Raw genomic sequence first — 20,969 nt, forward strand, 5'->3', positions numbered from 1 at the left:
ACTTTCAGAGAAACAGAGGAACTTCCTATCAGACTTGTTGGCCAAAAATCAAATAGGCCATCCTGTGGGGAGATGAGCTCTGCCTCTGATGAACTGAAAACTCTACCAGTCACTGGAAAGGGACTGGGAGAGATGACGCCAGAAACCTCCAGCTCCAAGAAGGGCCCACACATGTTTGCTGCCTGGCTGACACCAGCAACTCAGGCTTCTTACCTCCCTAAAGTCAGGGACTACTATGAGACGTTTGGGCCCTAAGACCTTTCACTGGTGGTTTTAGCGGATAATGGTGCATGCCAAGAGCAGAGAGTCTAGACTCATAGACCTCAGAAGGTTGGGGTTGGCAAGACCCAGGTCCACTGGAAGGAGGCACCCACACATGCTCACAAGGATAGGGGTCTTGGATAGGAGTGGGAAGGAAAGTGGCCTTGGCTCTCCATTGTCCAGGAGGGAGGGAACTGGTGGTCCAAGAGTGAACTGACCCCTCATTGAGGGAGAGCCATGCTGGTGGGCACTGTGAGGGGATACAGAGGAGCCCACATGCAGGCTTCTCTTTGAGGGGCTTGAGGTGAGCACTGGGAAGATAGGCTTCTGTAGAAAAGGCAACTCTGATGCTGATAAGACTCTTCCAAGGAGGACCTGACACCAATGGCAAGGTCAAGATCTACACGAACTTTGCCACATCCTTTCATTCTTTTTTAAACTTTTTGTTGTTGTTCGGTTGCTCAAATCATATCCAACTCTTTGCGACCCCATGAACTATAGCATGCCAGGCTTCCCTGTCCTTCACCATCTCCCAGAGTTTGCTCAAACTCACGTCCATTGAATTGGTGATGCCATTCAACCATCTCATCCTCTGTCGTCCCCTTCTCCTGCCCTCAAACTTTCCCAGCATCAGGGTCCTCCCTCATTCTACAGCACAAAAAGGAGGCTCAGGGAGGGAAACCTTCAAGACAAAACCAGTCAAGCTGGGTTTGAACCATAGTCTCTCTCATCCCCACACCCATGCTCCTTCCAAGGTTCTACACTTGCTTCCCCAGCTGAGGACTGTGGGTTAGTGCCACAAACATCCAGCAACAGAAAGAACAGCCCAGGGTGGTCGAAAGCAGTGTCCCAAACTCTAGCACAAATCACAATGACCTGTGCTAAAGCACAGGCTGCCGTGCCCTGCCAGGGAATTGTCAGATTAGTAGGTCAGCTCCAGAACTGTAGCACTCCTAACAGGTTTCAGGTGAAACTGATGTTGCTGGCCAGGGACTTCGCTTTGAGAACCACACTGCTCTGCAGTATTCAGGAAAGGAGGCGGGTATGCTCCAGCCTCAAAGCCACAGAGAGATAGAGGTATGCTGCCAGTTCAATCATGTGTCTCTGGGCCAAGAGTTCCCCAACAGCGTCCCAGGCAGCAGGACTGCCAGCTGGTGCCGATTCACTGGAACCCATCTGGTTGGGAAGATGCAGACTGTGAAGAATCTAGCTTCCTGCACTTTCCACTCTGGAGCCTTCTGGTTCTTCCAGGCAGATTAACTGTGTTCTGTTCTACAGGAAGTCCTGTTTCTTCTGCAGTCAGCCACCAAGACACCCAGGATTTTCTCCCTCCCTTCACTAAGCCTTTCATGGCTGGGTTTCCCAACCTCTCCTGACACAGAATGCCCTCCAATTGATCATGCTTGAGTTGGTCAGGGTCCTCTCTAAAATCTACATGCAGACATGAGGACATAATGACCAGGAAGAAACCAATTTGGACCTTGCCTGTCTCTTAGTGCCATTCAAGATAGTATTGTTTTGAGCAACCCCATCACCCTGTCGGCTCCTATGAAGCCTGTGTCCAATTAAACCCCTCAGATGTTTTTCTCAGGCTGTGCAGCCAAATCAAGTCTCCCCCCACCCCCACCCCCACCATGAACTTGAGTAATTAATTTCTGCAATCTAAATGCAACTTTCCATCTGCCCCTGTTAAATTTCCTCCTGTTGGTTTAAACCCAGCATTCCAGGCTGTTGAGATCATTTTGAATATTTATTCTGTCTTTTATAGGAGCTGCCCATCACAGCCTTGTCATCAACAAATCTGAAAAGCTCGCTTACTCCAGTTTCACCCGAATCATGGATAAAAACACGAAGCTTCATTTTTCAAAACCTCACCTGCCACAAACCATCATCCCTTTTGGAATCCCTAATCATACTTCCCTATTTCAAATTTCTTACAGACTAGGGAGGGTCTGTGGGCATGGCATCTTTTTTCTTGACCATCATTAATGCCAGGCTGATGTGGCATCTGTCATCTACACACTGTCACGCCACCAGCTAGTTCTTGGTCATGGTCAGAATCAAATCAGGACAGTTTTGGCTGCTATTTCAATGACAATGTTATTGTCATCGAGGCAAGAATGCAAAAATGTATCCAATCGGCAGTATTTGACATCCAACAGAAGTCAGGCTTCTCTCCTGCCATCATTACTATAGCATGCCTGCCTCCTTGACAGCTTTATAAGCCATTCTGTGAAATAGCATCCAGATTCTTCCGACTGGGTGGGGAAGCTATAATAGGGATATGTTATAACTTGGACCTGCTCAGCTGTAAGACATGCTAGGATCTTGGCAACTGGTTGGTGAGGACACAAGAAATGTTTTCTGAAGTGGGTACCTGGAGAGAGGGCTGAGGACAGAATCAAGGAAGTCAAAAGAAAAAGGGAGACATGACGAATGGCATCCCCGCTCTTCTGCAATTTGTATGTGAGCACTGCCCTTCTTCTTCTGGAGAAAGCCACAGTGTGTGTGCACAAGATGCTGATGGAGCATTTGTGAACAACTTGTGGTCACCATAAGCCAAGAATGAAAAACAGTGTATGTAGTGGTTAAGAGTGTAGGCTCTGAAGTCAGACAGTCTAGGTTTAAATCCTAGTTCTGCTACTTACTAGCTGTGTGACCTTGGGCAAACTGCTTTCTCTCTCAAAGTTTTTGTTTCCTCAATGGGAAGTGGAGGCAGAAATAATATGTGCATGAAAGGCACATGAGGATTAATAGAGATAAAGCGTATATAAAGTTTAGCAGACTCTCTGGTACATAATAAATGGTCATCTTGAAATAACCCGCCCTCCCCCACGGTCCATGGAAAAATTGTCTTCCACGAAACTAATCTCTGGTGTCAAAATGGTTGGGGAGCACTAGGTTAGAGGCAGGAGAGCCTTGAAGCTCACCTGAACAAGTGAGGCAGCAATTTGTGGAACTGACCTGGAGGTGGAGCCAGGCACAAGGCTGGGTCAAGGGTTCTGGCCTTCAGCTCAGATCGGAGCAGCCACTCTGATGCCTCAGAAAGGTTCATAGTTTGTTTTTCTAGCTCTGAATATGAAAAAGTTTTATTGCTCTAGGAAGTCAGTCAAAAGTTGTCTAAATGGGCCATGCTAAAAAGAAGCATAAATATTCTACTTCTAGAAATCTGCTCTGAGGAAATAATCATCAATAGGCACAAAGATTTATAGACAAGGATGTTCACTGCAGCATTATTTATAACAGTAAAAAATGGTTTACAACCTAGATGTCTAACTCACACGGGATTTGTTAAATAAATTATGGCACATCCATAAGATAGAATACCCAGCAGCCATTAAAAAACCCATTTGAGAAGAATACTTAAGACAGGGAAATCATCACAATATGTGATTAAATGAAAAGGGCTTGCTACAAAGCAACCCAGACAGTACAGTCACAATTTTGTTACATACTTATCTAGAAGGAAATGCCCCAAGATGATGAATGAATACGCATTACTTTTTAAGAAAAAAATCACAAAGAAGTTATACTAGAAGGGAGCTCCCACAATCAGCTTATAATAGAAAGTCATTACAGTCAGAACAGGAACACAAACAGTAGCTATGATCCAAATGCCAGGAGCTCTAGCTGGTACCTGACTGTTGTGAAGGACTGAGGGCAAAGAGAATTGGCATGCCTTTGGCGTGAGGCCAGAGAACCTAGGAAAGATTTAGGTCAGTGGCTCTCAACCATGGTTGCCTTTAGGAGCTTAAAAAAAAAAAAATCAATGCCCAGCCTCCAGCCTTGAGGATTTTGACTTAATTAGGGAGCTGGTCATGTATATTTTTTCAAAGCATTCCCAGGTGATTCTAACAGGAATTAGTGTTGAGTGGGACCAAGCTACTGTATACAAAGGTCACTTGAGCCTTGCTCTCCAGACTGAGCCCACCATGTGAAGACTCACTCTGGAAGCTAGAGAGACGCTAGAAGGGAGCAGATGGCCCCAAGGCACTTGATCTCTGCAGGAAAATGACCCTTGGCCTTGGGGGACATTCACAGAAATGTTCCTTTGAGCTGGCCTGCTTGGAAGCTTTTACCACAAGGACATTGCCCTTTGTTCATACTCTTGACGGGGCCCAGGTTTCTAGCTGACTCCATAAACTCAAGTGACTACAAAAGGAAGAGAGAAGAAAACTAGATCCTGGGAAATCTACAGGAATTTGACTCTGCAGAAGTTGGAGCTAGTGGCATTTTCCTCTTCTCTTCTGCTTTTGGGCAGAAATACACCCTGGCCAACAGAGCAATGTGTGAACCTTAAATGCAGTCTGCTTTGGGTGGATGAGCCTCTTGGTGGGTGGGGCTCCTAGTTTCCCCCAGACACCTTGAGAAAGAGGAGCAGAGGGAAGAGGCTGCTAGAAACAAAAGTTTGTATTAAAAGATAAGATCTCCCCAGCTTCTCAGTGCAGGTATAGAGTTACTCAAGGCACCAAAAGAAGAGAAAGAAGAGTCCTGGGTCCGGTGCTTTGCACACTGAATCCACCCATCCCTGAATAATTAAGAGCCAACTGCAGCTCTTTTGTACTCCTGTACTCTTTTAGAGCTCCTGGGTAGGGGGCTTCAGGACAGTGACTAGGGCAGTATGGAGGCTGTTTTGGCTCAGGTGGACCAGTGGGGATGGATCTAAACTGCTATCCCACTAACCATTTCCCTGAAGTTGCCTCCCTAGGGGCAGACTCATGTCAATTCTGGCAGAGAAACAGAGCCAAGGGTAACTCTGGATGATCAAACTGTTAATATAGCTTTGCAATGCATTGCATCTGTGTTTACATGTAAATGTATATGAGTATATTACATATACACATACACCTACTATACAGATTTGCCTTCCAAATGACGTTTGGCTAAAAAGGACAGTGCACTTTCTGAAGATCCAGGCAGTCAGGTAGATTACCTGGATGTAACTAAAAACTAGCCTGAGACTAAACATTCCCCACAAATAGCCCACAAAAAAAAAAAAAAAAAAAAAAAGGAAATGAACCACTCCTGGAAAATCAAGAAGTGACTAATCTCCCTTCAAGATGGGGAAGCCTCCCTGACTTCCAACCCTCTCTCATTTCTAAGCATTCTCCTTTGGGAATTTAAACCTATCTCCTCTAATTTGATCCTCAGGGGATGGTGGAATAGATGGTCACCAGCCGTCTTCTTATCACAGTCTTTCCTATCACAGAAGAGCCCAGAGACATTCTTGGTTCACATGCAAAGATATTCTGATAATATCGACAAGGCTTCAAATTCAAAAGAGTTCCAGGTGCAAGTCTGATTAAGTCATCCTTATTAAACAGATCAATGAGGGCAGTGTCATGGTGGGACTTGGCACACAGCACTGCCTTTAAAGCTCAGGGAAAGCCCAAAAGAATCCTTGTTCTCCTGTTCCACGTCAGAATGGAGGAAGATGCAAAGCCCAACTGCTGGGAAGTGTGCTCAAGGTCAAACTCTCCAGTCCCTGGTCACCATCCCTCCCAGGTCACTTGTCATGCTTTATCCACTGTGTCCAGTTGAAAATTGGAAAGGAACCCTTTTTTTTTTTTTTTCTTTTCCCACTCTGGAGGTACCAAGCGTAGTCATGGCTTATGGGTAAGACCCTGACTAATGTCAGGATTCAAGAGTGGATTCTGCAAGGTTTGGTGTTCATCTCTCACGCTCACTAAAGAAAAGCACTGGAGCAAAGGGAAGAAAACGGGCATGGCAGAGCCACAGAATGTTTGGCACCCCATTCCCTTTCAGAACTCTGCTCCCAGCTGGTACTTGCTAGCATTCAAACCAGTGATAGGGGAACTTTTTCCAGAAAAAAAAGTCCTGGAGGAGATTCCTCCATCTGAGGCAGAGAATGGCACACACAAAGATCTCCTTCCAGATTACCCAACAAAGAGCCATCTCCTCAGCTAAAGCAGATGTCATCAAACCAAAAGTCAGAGAGAGGGAAGTTCATAAAAAGCATAGCAGTATGCCAGTGAAATCCAGGTGTTGCTTACACAAGCTCTAAAAAAAGGGCTCAGTTCAGTCAATCCAGTGAAACTCCATTAGTCAAAACACTTGCTTTGGCCTCTAGTCATACATTTAAGACACATTAGTTAAACTTTGTCATAAATTTAAGACCAACTTAGTGATGTCTAAAACTCAAATGCAAAGATCTGAATGTGAAGAAAACTCATTAATTAGTGGTAACTATTTCCAGCACAACACAAACACACAGTCACTGGATGATGAAGACGGGCTAGTGATCAAGGTGACTGGATAAGGCAAAGGATGATCCCAAGACTGGGGTTCAAACACTGATGTATAAATAACCAATATGCCCTCTCAGTAGTTCTCATCCTCAGATCTTCAGGTACCTGGCTTTGCCTCTGTACACACCACAAGTATAAGGTAGGTATTGACAGAGGTGTTCATTCCCACTTGTTAAGTGAGGAATCTGAAGCCTGGAGAGGGGACCTGGTGCTGAGTGAAGAGCTAAGGTGATGCAATCCCAGCCCTCTCAGCAACCCACCCCCCCAAATCCCAGACCCCAAGTCCTTTGGACAACTCCATATTAACTCTCAGGTTACTTAAACCCACAGGAAAACACCCACAGTAAATTCTATTACAGCAATCAGGCAATGCTAGTAATTAGGTTCTCCTAGTCATGCTGATTCACCTCCATTCCAGAGATCAGAGACATTATCTCCTGTTGTATCCATAGTGTCTAGTATCTGGCACATAACAGGTGCTTGATAAATAGTGACCATGTGACTTCACTGTCACTGTTGGTTTCATTTACCTTGTATCTACACAATAACAAAGTCAACACTTGAGGACCATGGGGGAACATTTAACTGCTGGGGGTGTGGGTGGTGGGGCATTGGAGTTCAGCCCTGGGTCCTTTAAGGCTATTTAACAAGGGACTATGCACTTCTAATCAGGGATCTTGTCCTTTGCCTTCTGTGTCCATCCTACCACCTCAATCCTCAGTGAAAGTAGTGAATTAGACCTCAAGGAAGTCATCATCTCACAGTAGAATCCTAGAGGGCCCTGACAGTGAGGGTGAGTTGGGGGCCCAGCAGGTGACAGGTAGGACTAGGCTGTGGGATGTTCCAGTCAATTCCCAAAGTAGGGGGAGATAGGATAACCTGTACACACAGAGATGAGATCACTTATAATTGTAATTTCTAGATCTGTAGTCTTGGGTGATGGAATGGCAGATTTCCTCTCTCTCTCTAACATTTATCCCCCCTTCCTCCTTAGGTTGGAAATCTAGATTTGGGGCAGGGTACCAGCGGGTTTTTGCAAGCTACTTCTTAATCTGTCTCTCCCTGTTTTCCTAGCTGTGAGGTCCAGTTCTCAAGCTCAAGTTCCCCTCTTCCCCTTCTTCAAGGTCATCAATCCTGGTTCAGAAAAGACGAGAGGCCACTTTTGAATGTCAAGAGGAACTGGGGTGGCGGGACGGGGCGAGGGTGAGAGAGAGGTTGCGGTAAAAGAGAAGAAACGGGAGAGAACAGGCTTGAAGATGAAGGAAAGTGGAGGTGGAGAGGACAAAGAGGCCGGGCCAGAAGGGCCAGGAGAGAGAAGCTGCTGCCAAAGTGGTGGGGATGGGAGGGGAAGTAGGGATGTCTGAGAAAGGTGCAAGGAGGTTGGATTGGCCAGAGAAGGTAGGATCGTGGTGGGGTCTAGACATAGGCAAGCTTCCAACCCCCCAATCCCAGTTCCGTGGGCTCAGTCACGGGCCCCGGGAAGAGCGCATCCCAAGGGTTGGTAGCTCTTCCCCGCTCCGGCTGATCTCATATCCCCACCGCGGAAAGCCTGGAGTGGGTGGCAGGAGTCGGGGCAGAGTCGGGTCATCACCTCTCCCCATCCAAACTCGGGGCCCACTGCAGCCCGGCACGGCGCGGCGGGGCAGACGGAATAACCCAAGCACTGGGCACCGACTGAGGGGTAGGAGGCAACAAGGGCGCTTCAGGTGGCTCCTCCTGGCTGTTTAAAGTTTGAGGCAGGCGAAACAGCCGGCTCTGTCCTCCCTCAGCCGCCGCCCGCGGCTCCGCTAGTCCTGGTGTCCTCGGCTTCGCCGTCATCCTCTGCCGGTCCTACGTCCACTTCCCTCTCGGCTCCCGCCCGGCTCGGGTCCCATCCCCTCTCCTGTCTGCATCTTTCCCTGTGCCCGAGCGCCCCCCGCTCCCTCCCTCCTCGCTGGATCTCCGGCACGACGTGAGCGGAAAGTGAATGGGCAGCCCAACCACAAAGACAAATTACCATGAGAAAAATAAATCAGGAAATTGCCGTTCGCGTCCCGCGTTCCCGCCGCCGCACCCCTTTCTGAAAGCCTAGGCGAGGGGCTCCGGGACGGCTGCGTCTGGGGCCTGGCGGGGCCGAGTTAGGGCTCCGCAGGGCCCTGCCAGGGCAGGGAGTCTGGGAAGAATCCAGTGGGGACCTCCGCAGGCGGCGGCAGAGCGGAGACGTCCCCGAGCGCGAGATTTCACACTCCGGGCAGGCCACGCGCTCCCACGCGCCTAGCTGCCCGCACTCTGCCCCCACCGGGTCTATTCGTCCGCCCTCTCGGAGCCTCCATCTCGCCGTCTCAGCCCCGTTCTTTCCCAGCCTTTCGTTCGTCCGTCCCCTCCCTTGGGCCCAGCCCCGGATCCCCATCCCGGTGTGCAGTCCAGACGCACAGATCGCGGCCGGGCCAGTGCCCCGGAGCCGGAGCCGGCGGACCGTGTGAGCGCGGCAGCATTGTGGGCGCCCCCGCCGAGGTGGCAGCGGGCAGCGAGGAAGCCCGGGGGCTCCCTCCCCTCGGCCCGCAGTCTCCGCAACCTGGTTCCAACTTGTCAGCGCCGCTGGGCCCCTACCCTTCTACCCACCCGAGTTGCTGAAGTTTGCAACTTGCAGCCCCAGCCCGCGTAGGCGAAGCGTTCGGGACTCCAGGGACTCACCTCCGGGTTGCTGGCGCAGGTGCCGGGCTCCAAGCGGCTCCCGGTTCCCGGCGGCGGGGAGCGGCAGAGGGGAACCGGGAGGACTCGCGGCCCGTCTGGGAATGGGCGGCCGCGCAGGAATGGCCCTCGACCCTCACTCGGCGCTCCAGTGCAGCCGCGACCCGGGTCCGCGCCGGCCACGCTCGGGTCCGCCAGCAGCAGTCCGACGCGCCGCCGACCCGCCCGGCTCCGCCGAGCTGGGCTCGGGCGGCAGCCCCCGCGCTCCAACTAGCTCCCGACCCGGCGCGCGGCTGAGAGCAGAGAGGAGACCGAGGGGGCCAAGGAGGGAAGGAGAGGCTATGGGGGAGGAGTTGGGAGCGAGGGGAGAGAGGGAGGGGGAGCGCTAGCGAAAAGGAGGAGGGGGCTGGAGAGGACCTGCCGCGGCGCGCGCGCCACCCGCCAGCCCCGTGGCGCGCGAGGAGCGCAAGGGGGCGCCCTGCACCTCCGCGTTCCCGGGATCGGCCCGGCTCCCGCCCTGTCTGCCAAGTGTGCTTACCCGGAGGATAGATAGAAGTCCCGCTCCGTGGTCGGCGTTCGAGAGGCGAGACACAGGTCCCTGGAGCACTTGATCCCTTTTGCCACATCCTGCCTTACCGTCCTCGGTAAGCCCGGTCTCGAACCCGGCTTTGTGCCGGGGAGTCTGCGCACCGGAACTCTGCCCACCCAACCGCTAGAACCTCAAGAAATTCTCCCTTCCCCTCGGCTCCCCACTTCCGCAGCCCTATCAGCTGGAGACGATCTTTCTGCCTGTGGTCTAGAAGGGGGAAAGGATCTCGTACACAACAGGGGAAATCTGATATTAAAAATGCAGTCGAAGGGCGTGAGGCGAGGCTGCTGGGCTGGACTGGAAAACTAGAATTGGCTTAGAAGGGTTAACTGTACAAGCTGCACGACCTGGAGAGAACGTCTCTAAGCCTCAGTTTCTTCAGCTGTAATACTAGGCTTGGTGAAATCTATCCCTCCTGAGCAAGTTGAGTAGAGGCTACAATGAGTCCCATAACATCAGGAACATTGGGAGGGCATCCAAGAAATTAACGAGCCGGGAAGGCGGTGAGGGGCTCTCAACTGAGGAGGGAAGGTTGAGTGCGACCACACTGAACAAGGCTGAACTGTTTACAAGTGTAAGTATCTTAGTGTTTCTGATAGCTAGAAACCCGGAGGGAAAGACTGGGAGCAAGCTTCAAATCCTGTCTGCCCGGCTGCAAGAGGGATGGGAAGAGAGCCCTCTGCTGAACAAAGAAAGGTATTCGGGGGGGGAAAAAAAAAAAATTGTTTTTTAAGGTGACCTAAGAAAAGAAAATGCAAGAATGAAGGATAAAGACAAAGACCCTGAAAAATTAAACCAGGGGAAGTGTGATTTTAAGGGCAAGCCAAAGAGAACTGCGAAATCAAAATGGATAATCTGGTAGAAGGAAAACATTAAATGACTTTCTAGAGTATGCCAGAAACTGAAGAATTAGAGTGAATCATTTTACTTAACAAAATTCTGGATAAAGGAAATCCCAGGTACAGCAGAGGGATGGAGACAGTAATCAGAGAGGCATCCTCTCTCTCTCTCTCTCTCTGTCTCTCTCTCTCTCTCTCTGTCTCACACACACACACACAGACCCCTCTGAACCAAGGAGAGAAGCAGTTTGGCCAGGATGATGGGAAAGAAAAAAAAGAAAGAATCCTGGAAGGGTGTTTATGAGATGCTGCAAAAAGGGACACTGCACAATCTCAGAAATAATGCCTTTCTAGGGCAACAGGAATGCTGAAATTCATAATGTGCTGAATGGAGAAGAACTTGCAAAGGTAAGACATTGGACAAGAGGAGAGAGAAGCAGACAAGGGGAAAAGGAAGGGAATGGGCATGTCATGCATACTAGTCACACACCCCATCCATTTAATTAGGGGTAGAAATCAAGTTAGAAGAGGTTAACACAGGGCATCGAGTCCAAACCCTTCATTTTACAGACCGGGCAATGAGAACTAGAGGGGAAGCATTTGTCCCAAAGTTGCAGGCTGGGGTGGGGCAGGTCTCTTGAGCCTCCTTCCACTACTGTGAGTGTTGTCCTTCCCACACACCCCATTCCCATTTCCTACAGAACTGTGGGGACTGCTTTGTTATTGCAAAAATATAAGTGTGTGTGAAATATAGACACCTTTTAATTAATATAAAAATATGAAAATATTCTCTATATAGCAGGGAAAAGATATGAGTAGGAGAGTTTCCCATTTGTCTGGTTGGGAGAGTAGACAAAGTGCCTTCTGAGCCGTGGTCGGCAGCAGCTCTCTGTTGCTGCTGCTGCTAAGTCACTTCAGTCGTGTCCGACTCTTCGACCCCATAGACCATAGACAGCAGCCCACCAGGCTCCCCCATCCCTGGGATTCTCCAGGCAAGAACACTGGAGTGGGTTGCCATTTCCTTCTCCAATGCATCAAAGTGAAAAGTGAAAGTGAAGTCGCTCAGTCCGACCCTCAGTGACCCCATGGACTGCAGCCTACCAGGCTCCTCCACCCGTGGGATTTTCCAGGCAAGAGTACTGGAGTGGGGTGCCATTGCCTTCTCCAGCTCTCTCCTGCAAGGCAATAAAAATCTTGTCCATCCTTCACCATATTCTCTTACCCTCCCTCTCTTTTCCACTACGTTTTGATTGTTTTTTTCCTTCTTCCTTTCCACTATCGCTTCATGCTTCTTCCTGGCTCCCCCTCTCCACATTATGAATGAGTGTGAGAGAGGGCTCAGTGCAGGAAGAGAAGAGAGGAGACCCCAGTCTGGGGACATAGCCTGGGAACCCTTCATTTTCAAGGGAAGCAGGAACCAAGAAAGGGAAATACCCAAGGAGACACAGAGGAGCAGAGATGCTTGGGATGCTGGGCTAATTAAGCCTAATTGGATTCTACAGTTTTCTATTGATGAACAGTGATTACTTAAGAGCTCTCAATACAAGAGAGCTTCAGAAGCCCACACTTTAGGAAGGGACAGTTATTTTACTAGCCTGGCTTATCACCTGCTTCAGGCATCCGCAGTGCTTGGCAAACCCAGCCAGGTTAGAATCTCTGAATCATTTACTAGGAACAAAACCTGGGTTGTTGACCCCACCACCACAGTGTCACTGCCACCGTCTGTCACTTTGCTTAAACCTTTGCAATAACCTGCACAATAATTACTTCTATTAGGAGCAGTTAAGCAGAATGTAAATAAATCAATTAATACAGAATTATCCAAAACAAACATGCTAAAGAGCAGTGAACATAGAGAGTGAGAAGGAGTTCTTAGAATTCACTCTTGACCTAGAAATTCCAAACTTACCTTTAACTAAGGTACCAGGAAGTTAAGAAGTCCAAATTCTCATGCTCAAGGGTGACAAAGCTGGGAGCCCACCTGAAGGCATTTTCTAGATCTAGCTACTTCTGAAAAACAAGAGTGCAGCCTCTCCCAGGAGCGTGTGGAGGTGTGTGTGTGTATCTTCCCACCTGTTCATAGCCCAGACACAAACACAAATCTGGCCTTGTGGCAAAAGGCAAACAAGCCATAGCCACTCGTATAACAATAGGAGAGAGAGAATCGAAAAAAAAAAAAAAAGAAGGCACCAATCACTTATAATGTCCAAGTAGATTTCTGGCCCCAGAATCACCTGCGCATTGCACTTGGGGATGGAAAAGAAAAAAGAAAATTCCCACCCACCTCAGAAGTCATTGTCAGTTTTTAAACCAAAAGCACACTTAGGTCAGAGTAACTGAAGTGTCACTAAATGACAGCTTTGTCATTGTCCTGAGCTGATGGGAGAGAAGAGACCTTCCTTCCTTCCTTCCTTCCTTCCTTCCTCCCCAGACATTTTAAGTGCCACTCTCAATGCTCAGTGGAGAGGTCATAGGAAGAAGAGACAACTAGAGCCATGATCACAGCAAATGCAGGACCAGAGCACTGGGGGCATGTGAAGGGCCAGCCAGCAGCTCTAGTTGGTGGGGCTAAGGAGGTTTTCCCAGCAAAGGGCCCTTCTATCTGGGAATGGAGACAGGACAGGAATTTGCCAGACAGAGAAGTGGGAGGAGGCAGATCATTCCAGGCAGAGGAAATAGCATGTATGAAAGCACACAGAGATATAATTAGATTTCTGTTTTGAAAGAATTACTTGGCCCTGGTTAACAAATTCAGAGAGAACTTAAGCAGTAAGTGTGAACAGGTGCATTGTTGGTGGAAAGAACACTGCACCCGTAAGGTTCCCAGTGCTGAAACCAGCTTGGCTGCTGGCCACTGCCGAGCTGGGGGTCCTTGAACAAGCCTCTTAACCTCTCTGACCTGAGCTCCTCATGACTAAAGTGAGAGGGGTTGATCAACTGTTTCCTAAGGTCCTCCTGGTACAACATTCTGTGATTCTAACTCTCCCTGCAGATACTTCTTCAAGTTATGTCTTTTACATGGTGGTGCTCTGAGTCTTTTCCATGTGTTCAGCACTTCACAGCTTACAAAAGTCTTTTTCATGTGATATCCTTTGGCCTTCACGCCCTGCAAAGGAGATAGCCACACTGCTTCTTCGGGCTGGTCTTGTCCAGCCCTTGTCCAACCATCTCTCTGCTGATGACATCTAAATTTCCGTCAGTAGCTCTGACCTTTCTCCTAAAACCTGATGCCTGCTGTCCTCCTCCAGCTGGACATCTTAAAGGCATCTCAGACTTAACATGTCCAGCACTTAACTTCTGATTATCTTTCCCCAAACCATCTTTTCCCTGAGAATTCTCCAACCTGGTAAATTAAAACTCCAGTCTCTGAATTCCTCAAGCACCAAATTCTGAGGTCATTTCACACTCCACCTATAAACCATCAATAAGTCCCATTAAAATATTTTCAGAATCTGACTTCTGCTTACTGCCTCCTTTGCTGCTGCTGCTGCTGCTAAGTCGCTTCAGTCGTGTCTGACTCTGTGCGACCCCATAGACGGCAGCCCACCAGGCTCCCGGTCCCTGGGATTCTCCAGGCAAGAACACTGGAGTGGGTTGCCATTTCCTTCTCCAATGCATCAAAGTGAAAAGTGAAAGTGAAGACGCTCAGTCATGTCCGACTCCTATCGACCCCATGGACTGCAGCCCACCAGGCTCCTCCGTCCATGGGATTTTCCAGGCAAGAGTACTGGAGTGGGGTGCCATTGCCTTCTCCGACTGGCTTCTTTACTAGTGCCCCAATTCAAACTGCTGTGTTTTCTTGCCTGGATGTCTGCCCTGCCTGTTTCCAACTTTGTGCCTACAGTCTGTTCTCCACACAGAAGTCATCCTCAGTCAGATCTTGCCCCTCCTCTGCTCAAAACCTTCCATGTCTCTCCAGCTCCCTAGGGGAAAAGCCACATCTTCACCAAGCCACGAGGCCCTTTCTGACGTCGTCACCTACCACTCTCCCGTCCGGCACTTCTACTTAGCCTCCCCAGCCTCTCCCCTGCTTCTGGAGTCTCCTCTAGGCCTTTGCACTTACTGTTGTCTCCTCCTGGAAAGCTCTTCTGTCAGATGTCCACATGGTCATTCCCTCTCTTCCTTCAGAGTCTGTTCAAATATCAGTTCATTAGAGATCCATTACCATCCTTTCAAAAATGACAAACCCATGTCACCCCGAATCATTGTCTGACATTGTCCATATTTATTGTCTGTCTGCCCTGACCAGAATAAAAATTCCATGAAAGTGGAGACATTGCCTACTTTTGTTCATTGCTATACTCTTGGCCCACAGAATGGTACTTGGTAAAAAGAAGTGTACAATATTTAAGAATGAACCATTATTATTATCCCCATTTTACAGATAAGGAAACTGAGGTGTAGTGTGATAGCTTTTCTGTTTTCAGAGATGAGATTTGAACTTAGATTTTTCCATATCAAAATGTTTTATCCAATGGATGATCAGTTAACATCTGTATTTGCACCTAAAAACTTGTTAATAGAAGATACATATTAGAGTAAAACAAATACCAATTGTTTTCTACCGAGTTCACCACATGTGTCCCTTGACCCACACAGCAGCTCTCCAAGTCAGAGCAGAGTGAAGATTGAGCTCTGAAAACCTCAGCCTCTGAATGGTCACCAACCCTTCATGTACAGTCATTCTGGTGTTATTTTTGCTTCTTGTATTACAGTTCTAATTTTTCTTCTCATTTCCTGAGAACATAAATCCCCTTCCAGGGCTTCACACATTGTCTCAGGCAAAGTGAAGATAAGTACGTACACGCACGCACGCATGCATGTACACACACACACACATACACTCATGCACACATACACCATTTTCACATCTCCTAAGTCAGGGAGGTATGAGAAAAGGCAGGCTGACTTTGTAGTTTGCCCTTGGATTGACACCCAGGGGTTATCACATCTCACTTCTCAGGCAGTCAAGAGCACCTCTTCAACTTCCTCTTTCCTGATGTTTTGACAAACACTGTCAGACTGGGGCTGAGGATGAGTCAGGAGGAAGTGAGTTGTGGGAGGGGTGTGCAGGTCAGAAGAAAGGACAGGGGCATGGCTGGTCCCCCTGATGACACCAGCTTTCCTGGTAGATGCTCTAGATTAAGGGCCAGGTCAAGTGCTCAACTCCAGACGAGTGTGCAAGGGTCACTTTCTGGACATTTGGATCCAGGGAAGAACACAAGTCATGGCCACCCTTCTTGAAGACATTCGAAATAAGAACCATGTCATTCTCTCTGAGAACCATGGTAAAGCCACAGTGATCCTGGATGGGTCAGAAAGAATGTGTGTGGCCAAGAAAACCTATGCCACTGTCCCTAGAAGGGGATCTGAATCTTGAGAAGAGAATCCTGGGTTGTAACCAAGAAGAGGCCCAAGCCTGGCACTTAGAGGACCTGCGCAGGGCCAGACCTCTGGACGGAACTCAGGAGATATTGGAAAGAGACCCTGCTGCCTGATTTGGGATAGAAAATCGCTAACATGGTTGAGAGGTCCAGAAAGACTCCCTTACTCTGACCAAGATGTCTCTCCTCTGGTGTTCCATGGTCCCTGAAATCCATGGTAGGGAAACAATTAGTTCAGTTCAGTTGCTCAGTCCTGTCCGACTCTTTGCGGCCCCATGGACTGGGAGCACACCAGGCCTCCCTGTCCATCACCAGCTCCCGGAGTTTACTCAAACTCATTTCGGTGATGCCATCCAACCATCTCATCTTCTGTTGTCCCCTTCTCCTCCTGCCTTCAATCTTTCCCAGTATCAGGGTCTTTTCGAATGAGTCAGCTCTTTGCATTAGATGGCCAAAGTATTGGAGTTTCAGCTTCAACATCAGTCCTTCCAAGAGAAACAATAGGTTGGCATAGTGCCTTGGGCTCACCCATAAATTAACAGCCCCTTAGCAGGAATGGAGGAAACATGGTAACTCCCTCCAGATTACCTACTGAGCACACCACTGTGCGGGGACCATAAAACACATCCAGAATCCTGGCCCATGGAGGGCAGTCATTCAATACTTTATTACTAATTGAATATATGGAGAGATGCAGTAGGAGATGATATGGAACTGTGAGCAGGGCCAGATTAGGGAGGCCTTAAATGCCATGGAAGGGGGTTGGATTTAACCCTACAGGCCAGGCAAAGAGAATCATCTGGCATTTGGAGCAGGAGGCTGACATGAGATGGGAGGCAGTGGGTGGACTTGAGTGAGAGATATCAGTAAGAGACCATTACAACAGCCTCTGAGACCTTGATTAGGGCAGACACGACAAAAATAATGCCAAGCCCTAGGTCAGAATCTAAGGAATTGGAATATAGAATAGGGGACTGAGATGGAGAGAAGTAGGATTATAGGTGCCCAGAAAAGATGGGTGTGTGAGCCAAGTAAATAATAAGGGAGAAAAACTTTGCCCCTGTCAGTATGGCTTAGCGCTGGCTCTGTCCCAAGTCTGGGCAGGGAAGGGGGTTGGGATCCTTAACACATCTTGGTGATGCTGCAGGCAGTTCAAATCTCAGATGTTAGCGAAGAAGCACCGATTTCCAGAAAGAGGCAGTTGGCTCCTTCATTTCAATTAAATACGAATTTTCCCCACCTCTGTTATTTACTCAGTTCTGCACTGAGGCTGGAGAGGAGACAGACATGAGCAGTGCTTAAGGGATGATCATCATTGTAGGAATGTGAAGTGCGAGCAAGAAGTAAATATCAGGTAAATGCCAGATGGGCTGCTCCAGGCAATAAACATCAGGCAAGTTCTGGAGAGAGACAGACAGAGCAACCCTGCTGGAGCTGGGTCCAGAAAGATTTCTTACAGGAAATGGGAACTTCCCTGAACCACACAGATGTAGGTGTGGACAGGGGAGGGAAGAGGCACAGGGTGGAGTTCTTTGTGAAGTAAAAAAGTAGATACAAGGGAGAAACAACTGTAACCTACTTACAATATTTTGAAGCTTTTGACAAAATTCTCTAAGAAGGTTCTCTTTTAAAAGGTTAAGTCACCATGGGGCTAAAGGAGGGAATGATGTCTCTTTTATCAAGATTAACAAATGGTTTAGATACAGGCATCTCTAGATGGTGCAGTTAAACCCCCTCCTCAAGAATCTTTGTGATGAGTAGATAAACATAATGTGGTATAGACACACAGTGGAATATTATTTAGCCTTAAAAAACGAAGGATTATGGCTTTCTCTGGATATATGTCTAGGAGTGGGATTGCTGGGTCATATGGTAGCTCCATTTTTCATTTTTAAAGGAATCTTGAGGTCAACTATATTCCAATAATTTTTTTTTTTAAGGGAAGGAAATTTTGACACATGTTACAACATGTATAGACCTTGAGGACATCATGTTAAGTGAAATAAACCCAGGACAAAAAGGCAAATATTGTATGATCCCACTTGTACAAGGGGCCTAGGATAGTCAAATTAATAGAGACAGAGAGTAGAATGGTGGTTGCCAGGAACTAAGCTGATGCAGAAATGGGGAGTTAGCATTTAATGCGTACAGAGTTTCACTTGGGGATGATGAAAAAGTTCTGGAAGTGGGCGTGATGATGGCTGCACAACAGTGTAAATGTACTTACTGCCACTGAACTGTACACTTAAAAAAACCACGAATATGGAAATTTTTATGTAATGTGTATTTCTCCACAATAAAAAAGAAAAAAAAATGTGTAGAATGACCCCGTTTATATGCTAAAAAGTAAGTACTTGAAAAAATAGTTAACATGCTAAATGTTATATTACGTATATGTTACCACCACCACAACAAAAGAGTCTACTCCAAGACTGATCAGATTTAACATCTTTAACAATATTCTGAAGAAAGTGCCTTGACAAGCCTCCACATTACTGATGAGTAAATGTATTCTGCTTACAATCGAAATCAACTGACAGGCGTTGACAGTAGGAGGCACCAGAGCAGTGGTCCTCAGTCCTGGATGGACAATAGGTTTGCCTGGGGGAGCTTTTAAAGCTATCTGTATCTAGACCCCAACCCCAAAAGAGTCCGATTGAGCTGCCCTGGGGGAATTGGTGCTTTTTCCAAGCTCCAACCAGGTGGTTCTAATCTACAACCAGGGTTAACTGCAGAGAATAGTAAGGCTGAAAAACTCAGTCTTCCTGAGTTTGAGGCTAGGGTCTGCCGTCTGCCAGATGTGTGATGATCAAGTGATTTAATCTCTGTTAATATTCCCATCTGCAAAACTGGGTAATAATAGTCCCAATCTCAGAGGGTTGCAGAGAGGATTAAGAAAGATATTGCATGTTTAGCACAGTTCCTGGGGCCTTTTAAGAGCTCACTAAATGTTAATTATCATTGTTATCAACTGAGTTTGCATAAATGCGCAGAAAAGGAACAGATGGATTTAACAGTGGCATGTGCAGATATGTTTAAAAACAAACAAATCCAAACTTTATTACTAACATCTCTCTCAAAAATCAGGAAAGGGCTTGTATCTTTGGAGGCATTTTTATCTTCTAGGGCATGAGTTTGAAGTACTGCTTTGCTCCAAAGACCAAGAAAACTCCTATCAAGCATCAGCTAGGGGTGCAGAAGGACTGAAAATAACTGAGTCCACACCCTTTCATTTCTCTAAACTCTGTACATCTTTCCCTCAATTGTGACAAGTTCTAGTCCCTGAACCTCTAAAGGGATGTTCTGACAAGGAAGAAGGAACTAAGAAACCTCAAGGACTTAGTGGAGGGAAGACAGGCCATGAAGGTTAGGATTCTCCAGCCTGGAAAAGGACATGATGGGAAGCACTGAACTCAATAACCAGGAGCAAGTGAACAAGAACTCATTTAACCTATACACTTGCTGGAAGGGGAGATGAGGCGAGGAACACTTAGAACAAATAAAAGAAACAGGTAATAAACTCATGAAACACATTATGCCAAGATGTAGTACATGAGGGAAATATAAATGAATCCACAGAGAGTCTAGACAAATTAATGTCAGAGATATAAATGGATGCCCAGGGGAGCTGACATATGCCCACCTTGAAGGTTGGCCTCAGAGAAGGCAGTGGGCATGTCCTTTCCGGTCTGACCAGCATGAGCATTCCATGTCTGACCAGCATGTGCATTTGGCAGAGGGTCAGGAATCAATATTGTGTGTGCTGTTTTCAGGGACAGTAAAAACAACTGGCTTGGCTGGAGAAAACGGCCCATGTTAGGAAGTGAGAGGGCTTGGCTGGGTTAGATTGTCAAGGGTACCCAGAACCCGGGCTGAGGGGCTAAAATTAGTCCAATAATCACAGAATGTTTTAGCTTTTCTAATCCAGCCCCTTCTCTTAAAAGATGAACAACTAGAGCTCAAGGAGATGAATTAACTCATGCAATATCCTTTAAGGAACGAAGTAACAGCAGAGCAGAGATGGGAATCGTGAGGTTTTCCACGATGCCAGAGACTGGGCCTGGGAAGGACTTTGAAGAAAGATCATTCCTGTATCAATAGCCTCAAGCAAGCGTCTTAACTCCATGAAGCTGCTGTGGAATAACTTGGCATAAACCCTACCAGGTCACATTAGCCCGGGGGGAGAAGCAGAGACTTGGCAGAAGTCACAACCTGTATTTCTCGAGCTCCACATCTGTTAGTTCTGCGGGAATTTAGCTTTCCCCAAATTCCTCCCGGTTAATCCTTACAAGCCACAGTGTGGATCTCAGTCGAGTCCTGACCCCAGTCCCGTCAGCTGTCGTTGCATTATCCGTCCTCCTTGCTTCAGTTGTTTGGGTTAGCATCCCCAGTCTCTCCTGATTTCCCATTTGAGTGTCCTTCTGGCATCCAACAGCGTCTGCAAGTCACGTGTTCTGATGTTTGTGTAGAAGGCACTGTCTCCCAGGGTGCAGAAACCATGGGCCTCGGTTTTCCTCCCACTGTTCTTATCTATTGTTTCTTGAACGTGAAAACAAAGCAACTTTTGGTGTTTGTTTCCTCTGTACTGCAGCCGTCATGCCTTGGGATGGGGGTCTGGGTAAGAGGACAGTCTAGGTGGTGTGATTGATGTTGCCCTCTGAATTGGCCCTCTTGGGCTTCCCTGGTGATTCAGTGGTTAAGAATTCACCTTGCAATGCAAGGAACACCAGTTCAATCTCGGGTCAGGGAAGATCCCACCTGCCTTGAGGCAACCAAGCCCCTGTACCACAATTACCGAGCCCCTGCTCTAAAGCCTGCAAGCCACAACTACTGAAGCCCAAGTGCCTAGAGCCTGTGCTCCATAACAAGAGAAGCCACTGCAACGAGAAGTCCATGCATCACACCTAGAGAGTAGCCCTTGCTTGCCACATGAAGCCCTGCACATTAAAATAAATAA

General features: G+C 47.8%; 1 protein-coding gene across 1 annotated transcript in view; it reads right to left on the reverse strand.

Moving 5' to 3' along the window:
- The window catches only part of SEMA5B (semaphorin 5B), a 124,010-nt gene extending 114,547 nt beyond the window's left edge, over window positions 1–9,463 (reverse strand). The window contains exon 1 of the mRNA XM_061407069.1: window positions 9,204–9,463. The gene's annotated coding sequence lies outside the window, so the exon portion shown is untranslated. The remainder of the gene's footprint in view (window positions 1–9,203) is intronic.
- Between the last annotated feature and the right edge of the window lie 11,506 nt (window positions 9,464–20,969).

This window comes from Bos javanicus, chromosome 1 (genome assembly GCF_032452875.1).
Source record: "Bos javanicus breed banteng chromosome 1, ARS-OSU_banteng_1.0, whole genome shotgun sequence".
NCBI lineage: Eukaryota > Metazoa > Chordata > Mammalia > Artiodactyla > Bovidae > Bos > Bos javanicus.